We start from the raw sequence: 16,183 nt of genomic DNA, 5'->3' as shown, positions 1-16,183 counted from the left end.
TCTAATGGCAGAAACCGAGGCAAAGATGGAAACCACAGTGCTGAAGTTAAGAATGATGTCTCTGGAAGGATCATCATTGAATTTGTGCCTGACAGCCTAGACCTTTGTGTTTATTCCATCAGTATAAGTTAGGAATTCACTTTTTCCCCCTCTCTAGGAACACATCAGGCAAACTGAACACTTTCATGGTATTTGGTTCTAAGAGGAATCCAGTATGTGACTTGACGGCCACAACTGGAAATATAAGCAATGTGTTCGGCACCATAAGTGTCATAAGAAACAAAAGAAATACTAAGAAAATTGAAACAAGGAGTGAATATGAAATGGAATTAAAAACTAGGCATTCTGGTTAATAGCAATATATTCTTTTGAATTAAATTAAATATGTCTAATTTGCAGATCTAAATTTCCTTATTGAGACAAGCTGGAAATCAAACTAAGTGGGCCTTATGCCCCTTCTATAATTTGCTCTCTGCCCTTCGTGGAGACAGGATTTGCCCTCAGTGCTTGGTCTCCACAGACCCACTGAACCCTATATGCACACCATGGCTACGTCAGAGAAACACACAGTTACAGAACAAACAACTGCATTCAGCTTCAACAAACTGGCATGGCTAGGCAAAGACTTATGTATGACCCACTCAGCTCTAGAGCATAAAACCCATCCAAAAGCCCCAGCTTTCTTGGCATCCCAAGCAAAAAAAGGTCTTGGCATCTGCATCTCAGGTTTCTCATGTGGATTTGAGAAAAAAAAATTCTACTCATACAGCAAGCACTCGGAATGTCAAACGAGTAACTATGTGATGGTATGAACCAGAAAACTGCACAAATCTATAAATCCTAATTAGCACACAAAGTTTCAACTATAAAAATCAAGGGAGCTAAAAGGATGAAGAAGGCACTTTAAGAGCAGATTCCATGCCTCCTGGGTCTTTTGTGGCAAAATATTGACTGAACTTGTGAAGGCTGAGACTAGACAGAGAGAAAATGACAGTAGGAAAGGGGCAAGGTCTCCCAATCCATGTCTTTCCGACAAGCTTCAGGTCACTTTGGGAAGTCCTGTTCCCTTTGGTAATGAGATGCATGGCCAACTACTCATTAGGGCCTGCAAATTCTTGTTTGTTTTCCTCCTGCTTCTCTTTCTGCACCTGCAATTAAACACTGTTTTCTGCCATGGTGATGCTATCCCCCTGTTGGGACTTTTGGGATTCAGGTTGGTAAGCCTTGTTCAGAATAATGAGCACAAGACCTTTACACCACCTCCCTATGCCAAGAGTAGGGAGGAGGTAGAGCTGGTCCTGGTCTTAATTGTGTGATGATCTAGAAACACAAAGGTCCTGGACCACAGAGATTTCACGGGAGACTAGCAAATCTATTGAGCATGCCCAGAGTCCAGTGCAGGCCACTTTGAGCTGTGCTGCCCACCTGTAGAACAGTGACCCGTTATGGTCTCTCTACCCCTACCAGCCTTTCTAGCTCCAGCCAAAAGCAGTCCCTTGAAGAACGGCTGGCCAATATAAGTGTTGGCCTTGGGTGAGGGAGGGGAGTGTCTTGCTGTATGTGAAAGAAATACTAAATACCTAGGACCATTTTTTTGACATATAGAGCATCCTGTTCATATTAAAAACATACATGTGTTGTCGATCTCTGCTAAAGAACCTAAGAGACGGGGATGGGGGAAAAGTCCTGTGCACCTCAGCTAATGTATGAAACACAAATTACACTCGTGTCGGTGGGGGTTGCTGAATGAGTGAAGCAATGTGGCATGATGTCCCCTCCCCAGAAGCAAGGACTAATTCTGTCTAAGTTAGGCTAAAATACCAGTGCCACTTCAGTAATGGGCAGGATCCCCTTACATATGTGTGTATTCATGTGCAGAAAGGCATGTGCATATATGTGTACATGTTTTCACATGCATGAAAGTGTGGGGGGGAGATGACAAGTAGGTAGATAGGTAGGTAGGTAGATAGATAGATAGATAGATAGATAGATAGATAGATAGATAGATAGATAGAGAGGTGATAGTGAGGATTCCAGAGGACAACTTCAAGTATTGTTCCTCAAGCACTATCTGCCTGGAGACAGGGATTCTCACAGGCCCTGCTAACCTGGCCAGCCAATGAGTTCCAAGAATCTACCTCTCTCTCTCTCTCTCTCTCTCTCTCTCTCTCTCTCTCTCTCTCTTTCTCTCTCTCTCTCTCTCTCATCCTGAGATTATGAGTGAATGATAGCATATTTTATTCGGACTCTGGGGCTGAGCCATCTCCACGGCCTATGCCTAGAATGTTCATCTGAAAAGATGAAGCAAATAACAAAATCAAAAAATGAACAGAGGCATTCCAAACAGAAAACACAGCAAGCAGACGCTGCCAACAAGTCCAGGACGGACAGAACATAGAGGGTAAGTTCTCAAATTCCAGCATGCGAGCTAGTGTGCCCAACAAGTGTTTACAGATCAAGAGTGAATTTAATAGAATAGTGAAATTTAATAAGACATCTAAATAAGGGTTATTAAATTATTTATAATTTAAGAAACTTTTAGGTTGAGACGTATTTTATTCATCTTGTTTTCTATTTTCTAATGAGCTGGTGGCCAAACTATTTAATGGTGACAGAGGAGTTAGTTTGTTATGTTTTACATGACTAAAACAAAGTGGTAATACTGCAGGCATTTCCCTCAAATCCATTTCCTCCTTTTCCTGGGCACCCAGCTCGACCATATGTCCTAGGCTCCCTTGCAATTAGGTTTGGCAGATGACAGAGTGTCATATGGAATGTAAGTGGCAGTGATATGTGCCATTTTCAGGCCAAGGCTTTCAAAAGCAAACATTCTCTTCCCCACTCTCTCCGGATTAAGATGGTTAAGCCCTGGGGGATGCTGGAGCAATGGAATGGAAGAATGTCGTGCCCTGAATAACCAGTAGAGAAGAGAAAATGACTATCAGAAATACCCACCTTGGGCACTGAGGTAAATAACAAACCAATTTCCATGGGCTCGGTGTGGTGGCTTCCTTGTAATCAGAACAGTATGGAAAAGAGGGGAGGGAGTATTTTACTTAATCATGACAAAACTCTACTTCAGTCTGGTGACCAAGGAGAACACTGACAGTAATAAGTGTAGCCTTGGTATAACGGGCTGAGGTGGCAATTTATCTCTGCAACTTTTCATCAAAAGTGCATAATCTCTCACTGCGGGAGAGACCCAAAGTAGATCTCCACCAACTAACACCTACAACACTTGATTCAAACCCCTCAAAACTGTCAAGGTCATCCACGAAGAGGATGCTACAGACAAGACTAGAAAAGAAGCACCAAGGGACATGACAACTATATGGAATATGGTATTTGGGAGCTGGAAAGGCAAAACAATCGACTTTATATAAAAAAAGCTAGGAGGCATGGTAGCACATGAGAGAGTGGTGGTTTGAGGCCAGGGGATCACAAGTGTTAGGTGACTCTGCTTTAAAAAAAAAAAAAGAAGAAAAATAATGAGGAAAAGAACGAGAAATAATCAGGTATAGGAGTGTATATCTATAATCCAAGCATTTTGGAGGCAGAATCAGGAGGATGTGCCGTTCAAAGGCTGTCTAATAATGAATTCAAAGTCCGCCTGAGCTACATGAGATTCTGCTTTAAAAAAAAAAAAAGAAACAAACAAACAAAAAAAAAGAGAAAAGCAAAAAAAAAAAGAAAGAAAGAAAGAAAGCTAAAATCCTGCTATCAAATACACAGATAGATTATCTAGGTTATCACAGTAGAAATTATATAGATAAGAAGAGAAGAAAGTCTTTCTCTGACTCCTCTAAGCTGCTGAGTGAGGACAGAGGTAAAGGGTAGGTAGGATCCCATGCATAGCGCCCCATCCTTCAGGCTAACAAGTTGATTTCAACAGGACGTTTGGATCCAGGGATACTCTGAGAAGATGAAACTTCTCAGAGTTTCATCTGAGGAAAGTTGAGGAAACTTTCCGGGTATTCCTGATGGCTTGATGGGCAATGTCACTCAGTAGTTATCCAGGAGAACAGAGGAAATGGGAGCAGAGAGGAAACCCCAGAACCTGGTCATACAGTTTAGCATGAATTAACAGATTGTAAAAACCAGAAGGCATCCTAGAAATAAGAAGCCCGTGGCATCCAGTGCTTTCCCATCACTGTCTGTTTGGTTCTTAGTTCTCTGAACAGTATTTATGCTGCAGTAGACCAATCTGTCTAGCCCAGGCTGATTTCAAACTCAGGCAATAAGTATGTCTCAGTTTCTATTGTGACAGACTTACAGGTGTGAGTCCCCACAGGCAGGTCTTACATCATGTCCAAAGATAAAGCTAACGAAGCAACAAGCAAACTGAGGCTCAGAGCAAAGGTATTTTTACTAAGGTCACCCAACTGGCACACAGATGAGGGACCATCAGAATCCATTTCTATATAAACAACATCCTCTGCTTCCCAAATAACAGAAAAGACATAGTGCTTATTTTGAGCAAGCAGTGGGCAGGAAGAGCAGAGTGCATCAAAGAGAGAAGGGTTTGGGCAGGTGAGCCAGGAAATCAGGGCAATATGGAACTATCTAGCTGGGTGTCAGTTACCGGAGTGGTGAAGAGCATTTAACCCATAAAGTGGAGAGTTGTATAATTTATTTTAATGGCTCAAGCAAAAACATTCCATTGACTATGTTTTGTTTATTTCACTGTTGATCTGCGAGCATTTGTTGAGAACCAGGTACTCATTTGTGAGAATTTGAGAATGAGGGTAGAGTAAAGAAATGAAGGAAACTGTGCGTATATTGTGTGCCCACACTTCGATACTAAAGTCGGGTTGTATTTAGACCAACTTATCAATATCTGTCCTCCCAAATTAGGAAATACGCTGGCATGTAAACTACTCTAAAATTTAAAGCAAAACGGAATGTATGACCATGATGCGAGCCATGAGGAAGACTGGAGCTAGAGGCTTAGCGGGTCTGTTTTTCATCCAAGTGGCCATACTTTGAGCCCGCTTCCCTGGGAGCACTTATTTGCATTGTCCTAGTGATGCCGCTAAGCCTGTATTTAACGCTGACAACAAGTGAATACATCACTTATGCTCTTCTCATATTACAGGGAAGATTACAGACATCCACTACAGATGTATTTCTTAGCCAGGCTCCAGAGCTATAAGGGATGAAGCAGGGTAGGTCGACAGGATTAGGGTCCACCATTCTCTAGTACAGCTAGGTTGGTTGTATTATAAGGGGCACAGGAAAGCGGGCATACGTCCAGAAGAAAGCAAGCAAAGCAAAGAGGGTTCAAAGGACTATTTTGTATGAAGAAAGGCTGAATAAGCAGTCTGTTCTGATGAAGTAGGAGTTGGGGGACACCTGGATTTTCTCCATGTTCTGATGAAGCAAGAGGTTGGGGGACACCTGGACTTTCTCCATATTCCAGAAAGCAGACGCAAACAATAAAGCAGCCAATTTGGTGAACACCTCAACAGGGCCAGCACGAAGGACAATGAGTGGAAACGAGCAAAGCGGGACACAAGGGTGTTCTGTAAATTGTCTTCAAAGAGAACAGGTTGCCCAAGGAATGAAGATGCAGGAAAACCACAGGTTGGAGCCCTGAGGGCATGGGCATCTTCAAAGGATGAGACACACCCTTCAAAGGAAGAATGCCTGTGGATCCTGATGCCACCGGAAAGTTTGGGGTGAACCAGAGGCTGCTAAATACAGTTTCTCTTCTCTGTTCTCTGAGTTTGTGCTTTCATCAGGGAAGTGGAAAAAGAAACTGTTTAGTAGTTGACAACTGAAAATGCAAAATTCTTTGATAAAAACAGCACGTGCGCACACACACACACACACACACACACAGAGGATCAGTTGGCCGTTTACAAGTCGGCCTGCTGTATTATGGCTTAATACTGCCCACTTAAAGGAACTGAGATTAAGGAGGCTGTTAAATGAGTTTTGTCAAGTGTTTCTGGGTCTTCTCTCCCTGAAGATTTCAAAATAAGACTACGGGGGCTAGAGGTTATTCATAAGAAGTAATAAAACCAATCATAGCTGAAGGGTATAGATGAGGATATAGTTACAAATCATAAATCAAAGTACCACATAAATAAATCCGAAATGGAAAATAGTGTAACATATGAAAAAGAATAGGTCTCATCTGGAAACAATATAAAAATTATAGCTACACTGAGCTATGGTTATGCATTAAAAATACATGCTTTTTACTAAAAAGTGAAGCAGCCTGGAGGCCCCTCAACCACTACACAGCACACTGCAGTGAACAGACAAAAGGAGAATCTTCAAGAACTGAGGCATGAGGCTGAGTATGTGTCATTGCAGACTGGCAGGATCTGCTCCAAAGCTTAGAGAGAGCCACTGGAGAGAATCAGGAGTCCCCAGTCTCCACATGAGTGAAACAAGGCAGTGAACGCCATCAGCAGTTACCTACCAATAGGACATGGATGTCTCTACAAAGTATGGATAATTAAAAGGATGTTCAAAATTTGTATAGGAATCAGTCTTCTCCTTCCACTAGGACTAATGATACATTTCATTCAAATACACACACTCACTTACACATGTAAAATTAAGCACCGGCCCAGATTTCCACAGGGTTAATTCCTGGTTTTAAAAAAAATATCTCAATATGACCTATTTTAAGCAGTTATTTGACATCATGAAACATGGAGCTGAAGCTAAAATGATGTCATCTCCAGCAACCCCCATTCGCTGCTGGGTCAAACAAAGGGGAACACATACAGCACACAGCCTCATAAGAAATTAGGTAAAGAAACGGGAAAACATGTCTTTAATTGGGATTTTGGTAGAAGTGCTGTAATCAAAAATGAAGACAATAGAAAAGGACTTCACATACCAGAGGGGAATGTGCTAGGATGAGCAGCTAAGAAAATGAATCACACGCGCCTGCCCTGAATGAGAGCCAGAGAAGGTTACTGCAGAACATCCCTGGACCACAAACAGTGAGTGCAAAGTATTTTCAAACTTGAAAACCATGGCCCAAATCCGGTCAGATTAGAGCCTCCCTGAAGAGCCAGCCTTCCTCTGTAATAAGTGCACAGAACACAGCCCTGTCACTGTCCATTTGGTTAAGAAACTTTATTGGCACACAGCCATGCTTGGTCATCACTTTCTATAACTGCTCTTTTATTCCAACCAGAGATGGAGTAAACTTTTGTACTCCACTTGTTACAAACATCTTAAAGTCTGCAAAGCCAGACATGTTTACTATCTGCTCCGTGCAGAAAGTTTGCCAACATTGGCTTCATAACCTTTGTTTCTATAATTTCCTTTGCCCTTAATTCAGTCTCTGCCTTCCTCCTCACCCTAGGACTCCCCATCAGGAAGACTTTCCCAGATGCCCTGAAGCAGAAAACATCCCCAGTCTCAACATTCCCTCTTACACAAGATGGCAGAGGACTCACTGTAGGGTCACAGTCACTTGCTAACCTCCCTCTCTTCAGAATAGCTATGATCATCTCAAGGGCAGGAACTTTAAATCATTCGGTACTCTCGCCCGATTTCAGCACAGCAAGACGCACAAGGCAAGTGGATAGTGCTCAGGCAGCCAATGCGTAAGTTATAGCTGGCGTTTTCCACTGTCACCTGTGACTTTCAGAGGAGCTCATTTGTAAGAAAGAGCCATTCACGGCCCTTAATTCAATGCCTCCAGGCTTCACACTGCACCCTCTGACAGACACAGAGGCAGCCTCCATAAACTGTAAACTGCACGGTCTCCAAAGCATGGAGCTGCCTAGCACTTCAACAGGAACCAAGTGACCTTGAGGCAGGCTATCCTTAACCTTCACGCTGCCTCAGAGCTAAGTGGAAAGAAACCCCCTGCTTTTCTGGCGTGTCCTTTTGCTAAAGCAGGCTGAGCTGAGGAAGACAGCAAGGTAGAAAACTGACCAAAGATATAAAGAACCTCAATAGAGATGAGATTTTTGTAGTGAGCCAGTTTCGTTCTTCATAGCAGACCCCACCCCCCTTCCTCCAACACCCTTCCCTTTAATGTGCTCGTGAAAGTTTAAAATAACTCAAACACCATTTACTGACTTCCGACGAGTGTGAGGCGCCTGCTACAAAGATGAGCAAGAAGCATTTCCTGCCTTGAAGGCACCCACGGCTCATCAGGGAGGCACTCACAACCAATCATTCCACCAGCGCACACGAAGACTGCTGTCATCCATAACAAATAAAATGCCACCGATTCGCAGAGTGAAGAGGCTAATTTTACCAGGGATGGCGGGTTGTGAGACAAAAGGCAGTTAAGAGAGACTCTGAATAGGAAATCCCATTTTAGACAGCCTTGAATAGGTAAGAGGATTTTTTTGCTTCTGGCAGGAGCAACCATGCACTTAATACGGTGAGAGACTCCAAAAGTAAATGGGTGGCCAGGGGTGCAAATATGGCTGGGGGCGGGGGAGACAGTGGAAAGAACATAGGATCCAGAGCATCACAAGGTCAGTACACAATCCAAATGCTTTAAACAGGTAAGTTTTATTTCACCCTTTAAACAAGAGATCAACATCATTTTCACTATGTGTCCTATATGTTCGAAAACGTAATCTACATTTTCTATATATGTATCCTTATTTATAGCCACATGCATGTTATTTCTCTCTAAACTTTGTATATGTGATGAGTCAAAAAGCACATTTTAAAATATATCAGTACGAGTCATAAATACATAATCTTTCCACAGGCTGAGGGTTATCCTGCTCCCAGCTCTTCAAGGAGCATTACTTCACGACACAGAGAAAACATGAGTTTGATATTTTTTTAAGTCAGGGGTCAAAGTGAAGATAGTTTTGTTGTTATTGTTTTGTTTGTTTGTTTGAGGAAGGCTTCATTGGGGTACTGTGCCGTGGTGGTCATGGTAGACAAAAATCATAAGGGCCCATAACTACTGTTGGCCTAGGAAAACTACAAAGGAAAAGGCCAGAAGTAAATGGGGAACATTACTCTGAAGTTGAAGACAGTTTGTGGCCTCTAGGCACAAACACAGTCAAATGTAAAGGGCTGGAGGGAAATAGACACCTCTGTGCACATGGAAAGTGGGGTATAATTGGCCGAGAAAAAAAAACATCAGTTACTTGTTACTCTTAAACTTCTTCTTTTTCACAGATTTGTCTTTTAGCACCAGAAATAAATGAGCAGTATGCATTATCTGCAAGAGGCGAGACTTGACAGTTGTCTGACATCACAATTCACGCACAAATGTTGAACCTCTCCCAGACTGCCCAGCATTCCAAATGAGAGAGTCCAGAGAACACCCCTACATTCCCCAGGTCCAGATTACCTACATGTAAAACGATACCGTGACAAAATATAATTTTTGTCTAACATCGCTTTTATACAAAAATCTCTAGCTGATTGAACCAGTTGACTGATAATAATAGCTCCCTGTAATGCATAGTTTAGAGAGCCAGGGAGCAGTGGGGTACATCCATCAGCCGTGAGGACACTCCCACCAGGCTCTACACGGGCAAGTCCAGAACAGGAAGTGTCCACCGTGGCATGCACTGGTCACAGACTTGCAGTCCTCTTGGCTGATCCCAACTGCCACCTCTGTCTCCAATCCGACCTCTCCTGTCCAGCCTATCATTTGACACTGACGGCTTCCCTCCTAACACTGTGTCCAAACCACACTGACATCGAGGTAATGTTTTACAATATAAACTGGCTCGTGCCGCTCTCCTGCCAAAGCCCTTTCATAGCTTCCTATTTCATTAACAATGAAACAGAAAACCCATACTATAACCCTGGAGAACTTTATATCATTTGGCTCTTTTTCCTGTCCCATCAGCATCTCAATTTACACTGCCAAGCTCATTTGGTTCTCAGCGTATGCCTTCTCCCTCCTCAGAAATAGACATCTCTGCTTCTGTGCTCCCTGTACCTGTACTGACTTCTCCTTGAGATGAGTACCAGTCATTTCACAGATCTCTTGCTCAGTACCCTCATCTAAATTTACCTCGCCATTCATATTACACATCGGCACAGTATTTTGCCGATATTTTCTGAATGTTTCTTAATAGATCAGTAGACAATTTCTATGCATTGTTTTGCATCTACCTCTACACCTAGACTGTAGCATCCACAAGGGTGAATGAAACCTTGTCAGTTTTAACCATCAGAATATTCCCAATACATAACAGAATGGTTATCGACACCATTTAGTAATCAAAGTTCTTTAAGGAATTAATTAATCCCTTCTCTCTGGGCTTCAGGCTCCATCTATAAGATAAGAGAAGTGAGAAAGTTCAGTAGCTGCAAAGATAAGATCCAAGAAGCACAGAGAATTCAAACATAAAAACAGATGCACCAAAGCTATTTGTAGTAAGGTAGAACTGAACGTGGAGAAAATGCGTTTAACAGATGAGCATCTTTCCGCACTGTAAGTTAGTAAAGATTTAAAACTTTCCAACTGAATTATAAGTGCTACGAACTGAGTGGGTGCAAGCCACCGATTTTTTTTTGATAATACAATACACAGAAAGGTACTGAAATTTTTTATCAGTGTGAACAGCACACTTGAGATATAGACGTGTATGGGGTGCTAGATCCCACATATACTGGGGAAGCTCTCAGAGACAAGTCCAATGTAGGTACCAGCCACCACCTCTGTGACTGCAAATTTAGAGCCATGACACGGACCGTGAGATCCCATGAAGAAAAGAAAGCCAAGACGATGCTCTCCAGAGTAGCTGCTCTGCCTGCACAGTCTGAGATAAAGTAAGTGCTCACTTCTCACATAGCAAAATGCAAGAAGCACGCTTTAGGGTCTCATAGAGTGCTGATTTATTGCAGAGCAGCTGATGAATCTTCTCAGCCCAGAGGTGGAGGACAGGGAGCCTTTAATAACCATTATCTATTCTTTTTAAATTGTAAGCACTTTTACATGTCTATGGCACCTACCCCACGAAGAACTATAAACAGGAACTAGAGACAGCTCTGCATTCAGCAGCTCCTGCTTGCCTTGAAGACTACCTGGATTCAGTTCCCAGTACCTACACTGTGGCTCACAAGCATCTGTAACTCCAGTTTTCATGGATCTGACACCCTCCTCTGACCTTCACAGGCCAGGCTCCTGCACACATGTGGCATACACACATACCACATAAACACAGATACACACATACACATAAAATAAATATTTTTCAAAGGACAAAAACATTAAAATATAGGTTGAAATTTATATTTCACAGAGTCAAAACTAGTAAAACAAAAATACATTTATTTGATTTCTTTTGTTTGTTTTTGTTTTTGTTTTTCGAGACAGGGTTTCTCTTTGAAGCCTGTCCTGGAACAAGCTCTTGTAGACCAGGCTGGCCTTGAACTCACAGAGATCCGCCAGCCTCTGCCTCCCGAGTATTGGGATTAAAGGCCTGCACCACAACCACCCGGTTTATTTGACATTTTAAAATTTGCTTTTTGCTCAAGTCAAAAGAAAGCTGGTTCAATTTTAGAATGTCAGATTTTTCCCCCCCAAAAAATCAAGATGCCCCTTACAAGTGTATATCCACACAATCAATGTGCATATGGATCATCTTTGCTTTCATAAACGGAAAATCCATTAGCTAGAATGTTCATGGAATCTTTTCTTTTAATTATCATATTGACTGTCTAACAACTTCTTGATGTGCCATGTAACAATTTGATCTGTGATTGCCATTTACATTTTCTGAGGATTAGCATAATTATAATTTTCAGGTTTATACTAATCTTACCTCACCTCCAATTATTTCCTTTCCCTAATCTCTGATTTATAATGAGCTATTTTGGGGCATATGGAAAGTGGACAGCTAACAATGAAGGATGTCCTGAAGTTACCACATTCCATATGTAAAGGGCTGAGACTATGGCCTTAGTATGGCCACATGGTCTAGAGAGCAGATTCCCACGCTTGTTGCCTCACAGATATCCACACAGCCCATACAAATCACCAAACACTAGCATGTGTATGATTGCTCTAAACCATTTTCACAATCCAAACATTACAGGTATCCCCTTAATATTGTTCCTCCTCTAACCAGAACAGACCACGACTTTCTGAATTTATAGTGTAGCTTTCCAATCCACACGTTTGCGATTCTATTCCCTCTGTCCACAAATGGTGCCTAGTGGAATTTCGTGTATTGTACATTTTTACACAAAACGTACACATATCATTCAATGATTAGTTTGTTTGATTATATATATATATATATTTTTTTGGATTTTGAGTTTTCATCTGATCTGGAGATTCCTCCAACAGACAACCACAAGCATTTTGTGTCTGCTGTCATCTGATTGATTTATTTATGCGCTTATTTCATGTAACTTTACCACAGTGTTTGCAAATCTGGATTTTTCTTAAGACGCTACACAGGGAAAGAGGTTATGCGAACTACTGAGTTTTGCAACTTCAATTTTAATCTCTTTGGTTATAGACGATGCAGCATTGGTTCCCGCTCAGGACTCCTGTGGCATGCAGGCTGGAGCCTCCTTTTCTATGCTCCATTTCCCTTAGAGTCACACTCAGTGTTTTTTACTTATATGTTAATCTCTCAGGGAAACACTCTGAGTGACTTATCTGATTTCATTTCAAATTCAATCATTTTTCTCTTCCACTGTATATAGCCTACTTTTGAATACACACATAGAACTACCACATTTTCATTCTTAATGCCTATCATGTATCTCACGTTGTCCTGCATTTTCTACTTGCTTTGGGCCTTCTGCTTCTTTCAATTAATAAACATTTCAAATATGCTTATCTAACATCTGCCTAGTGGTTAGAGCTTAAGGATTTATTTGCTGCATGGCTTCCATGTTTTGTCCGTAGTATTTTCTTAGTAGGGATCTTTTCATATTGCGCTACACAGAGTTTCATGATGGTTTTGCATGCTATACCTTATGGATTTCTCTAACTGGAGAGAAGTTATTATATGGAATCTCTCTGACTGGAACTCCAGTTGGACAAGGAGAATTTGACACTGAACCTCACCTGGGAAGTTGTCCAGTGACCCAGTGGTTCAGCAATACACCTTATCCTCCCTCCTAGATGGGCATCAAACCCTTTCAATTTTCTTTAGGAGGTAGGAAGTTTTCCCCAGTCACTCTTTCCCAAAGGTAGACCAAGATCTCTGAAGAAGTCTCTGTCTGCTAAGCACAGGCCCAAGTAAGCATGAGTGTTCACCACAAAGTCCAAGTCATAATGTTTAAGTCTAGATCTGGGAACTCCCCATGAAGTACATAAACCACTTCCTGTTCCTTTATGCACCTACGGATTGGCTCTTCGTTTCTGGCACCTGAACATTCCCCCATTTCATTTTGGGCTGTGCTGTGCATCTTAATTGTTGTTGTTGTTGTGATAGTCCTCCTACGGATGCATCTATTTCAACTGAGAGGCAGAGGCCTTGGGAAACCGCTCACATTTTACTAGTCAAAGCATCATCATTTCAGCACCAATGTTTCTCACACTTCCTGCCTTTAACAAATGGCACACTGTGAGACTAACATGAAAAAAGATGTAAATGAAAGATGCTTGGAATGACTGGGATATCCCATCCCACTGAAGTATTCAGTAACTGCAAGAACAATAGGGTCAATTACTATGCAAGGATTTGGGGACACCGCAGGAAGCCCCTAAATTATGTATTCCTGAAATTTAAGTCTTCCAAGAATTTTAACACTTCTCCTCTGCAGCTTAAGGAGATTCGGATTTAAGCAGGTATTTTCCCTAGAGGACTACAAACCACTCACTGTAAGCTTACTGCTAGTCTTGCCGTTATTTCTCACATGAGGACACAGAGCACCTACGTGGAAGAAATGACTTCTGAGATGTATTTCAAGGTCACCAGCTATCAATCAGACCTTTTTAACTACCGCAGGAGGTTTTCTAAAAATGTAAATGTAGAGGCTCAACTACGTTTGCAGCCATGAAAACAAGTAGCTAAACCTTAGACTGTTGATTCACACAATTCAGTTAATCCATTGAAAATTGAAAGACTGTTGTAAGTACCGACTGCTTGCGTTATATCAACTTTCTAAAAGCAATAGAACGAGGGTTAGTTTTCTTCATTTTAGTAGAAAGCTCTGTAAGAGTATTTTCTAGAAAGTTTACACTCTGAGTTAAGGAAAACACACAACTCCTTAATTTGCTCCATTTGACTTGATTTTCATCTTATTATTCCCAAAGCTGGGGACCAGGAGCATTTCTCACCTGTCTTCAACAGTACCTGCCTACTTTTCTAAGGACCACACAACATATACCCAGAGTGCTCCCTAAACACCAATGTACATAAAAGGGAAAGTTACGAGATGTCCGAATTGTCTCGTAGAGCAGGAAAGGATGCACAAGAAAAACCTTTGCATTCTCTACCCAGTCTTGCCATGAGCCTCTAACTCCTCAGGAAGGAGGTGCCACAAATGTCCTTCTGTGCTCTGGCACTACAGCAATAAAGGAGCTATGTAAAAACATGAAGGACACTCTCAAAGATCCAAGTTCTCTCAGAAATCAGCAAAGCTATGAAATTTACAAAATTCCTGCTTCCTAGAACTCATGGAAACTCCTCAACCCCTTTCCCGCTCTCCCCCTCCTTCGGCACCCCCAACACACACACTGATTGTAGGTTCTCCTGCTACATTTCACATGCTTAAGGATGTTGTCTTTTTAACAAGTGTCACAGTATTAACTTCTGGTCAGGACACTTTGAAGCAGTTAAAGTCTCACAAGAACTTAGTAGAAACATCTCTACCCTAAAGGAGATGGAGCAAAGTTTACTCTCTGGTCCCAGCTCTGCCATTTATGTATTTCCATCCATGACTGACTGGGTCTTTTCATCTAAGGAAAAGGAGTTTCATTACTGAGACTTCTCTCTCTCTCTCTCTCTCTCTCTCTCTCTCTCTCTCATTAGATCTTTATTCTATGGTTTTAGAACAATACTAGTATTAGGGATAAGGCATTGAGTTACTGTCTTATTGCATATTACTTATTGATATCATAAAATACCCAGATCAGAGAAGGCTCAACCCCCACAGTACAGCATAACAGACAGGTTTTATAACTTAGAGCTTGTGGGGGGGGGGATTTCCAGAAATTAATACCAAGATTTAAATTAAAGGCTGTGCCAGAAATCTCAAAGAACTCTAAATCAGTTCCAATTTTAAGCTATAATAATTAATAACCACTAATAATTAGTGAGTGATATGTAGTCTCAGTTCCAGGTGCCTAAGCTTCCCTTTCTTGGCTCATTATTAAGAATTACAATTGCTGGTGCTGCAGACGATCCTTTGGACGAAGCATATTTCATCTGCTCGCCTAATGGACTGGCATCTTCTTGGAATTCAGTGTTCTAGAACTTAGTATCAATGGTAGGATAATTTATAATTGCTTTCAACATCCCATTGGCAAACGGTTCAGAATATTTCAAAACTTCACAGTCTCCCAGCTCTCAAGCGTGCTTATGTGAAAACACCAACCTTCAGTTAAGAATTTAGCATAAGAAAATACAGATGGTGGCTATTAAATCGTGGGCAGTCACAAGAGAAAACACATAATCTAAACCAGAAACATTATGAAAAGGTGGCAATGTTATTTAAAAAACAGCGTTCACGTGCAAGCAGTCCACTTATGACAGATCACAGAAACAACTCCGGAAGAATGAAGCCCTACTTGGTCCATCAGCAGGAAAGCTGAGCATCCTAGACTTTTCTGCACAGCAATGCTGACAGCAGTTGTCGCTTCATTTTGTCACAAGGGCTTTCCTCCTTCCTAAGATCTGGTAGCTGGAGAAAGAATGCCACATTCTTTCCAAGGTCAGGGCTACCTGGCAGCATTGTCCTGCAGTTCATCTAGGCAACGTTAAATGGTTCAGGTTGTCACATTTAAGGAAAATGGTCACCAAAGGAAGTGGCACTGTACAGAGGTTTGGCTTTGTTGGAGTGGGTGTGGCATTGTTGGAGGAAGTGTGTCACTGAGGGGCAGGCTTTGAGGTCTCCAGTGCTCAATATACCACCCCATGTGCTAGTCTACTTCCTGTTTCTGGCATATCAATATGCAACAGCTCCTCCTCCAGCACCATGTCTGCCTGCATGCTGTCACCCTCCCTGCCAGGGTGATAATGAATTGAGCCTCTGATACTGTAAACTGCCACTTCAATTAAATGTTTTCCTTTATGAGAGTTGCAATGGCCAT

At 41.8% G+C, this 16,183-nt stretch overlaps 1 protein-coding gene across 3 annotated transcripts in view; it reads right to left on the bottom strand.

The window, feature by feature from the left end:
* The window catches only part of Fgf12 (fibroblast growth factor 12), a 532,634-nt gene that overhangs the window by 213,862 nt on the left and 302,589 nt on the right, over nucleotides 1-16,183 (bottom strand). The gene's annotated exons all lie outside the window — the stretch shown is intronic.

The sequence above is a fragment of the Myodes glareolus genome, chromosome 2, assembly GCF_982192425.1.
Source record: "Myodes glareolus chromosome 2, mMyoGla1.1, whole genome shotgun sequence".
In the NCBI taxonomy this organism is placed as follows: Eukaryota; Metazoa; Chordata; class Mammalia; order Rodentia; family Cricetidae; genus Myodes; species Myodes glareolus.
Note: the sequence above shows the minus strand (reverse complement) of the source record. Positions and strands in the feature narration are given on the sequence as shown.